Here is a 457-nt window from a genome sequence, read left to right on the forward strand (position 1 = left end):
AAAGGAGAAGCCACTGCAGCAGTTCCTTCGGTCGCTAGACCAGCAGCAGCAGCAGGAAGCAGCAGAAAACACGCAGCAGCACCCGCTAGATAAGGAACACCTAGACGCCATCGTCAGCCAAACCCTAAACCGTAAACCCTAAACCCTTTCTCTGGTGCTGCCATGCCTAAACCCTACGCCTGCAAGTTAGGGTTTAGGGTTTAGGGTTTAGGGTTTGGGGTTTACTGCAGGTAGCGGCGCTGCGCCTTGACGGCCCCAGAAGCTTCTCCCAGCAAACCCTCCGTAAACCCTAAACCCTAAACCCTAAACCCTAGCCCTGTAGCTTGAGGCCGGACTTGGGTTTGCTGCTTCCCAACTAATGTGATCTGGACTGCTAGGGTTTAGGGTTTGTGGTTTACAGAAGCTTCTCCCAGCAAACCCTCCGTAAACCCTAAACCCTAAACCCTAAACCCTAGCC

Source organism: Eimeria tenella, genomic scaffold (genome assembly GCF_000499545.2).
Source record: "Eimeria tenella Houghton genomic scaffold, Eth_scaff2887, whole genome shotgun sequence".
Lineage (NCBI taxonomy): Eukaryota > Apicomplexa > Conoidasida > Eucoccidiorida > Eimeriidae > Eimeria > Eimeria tenella.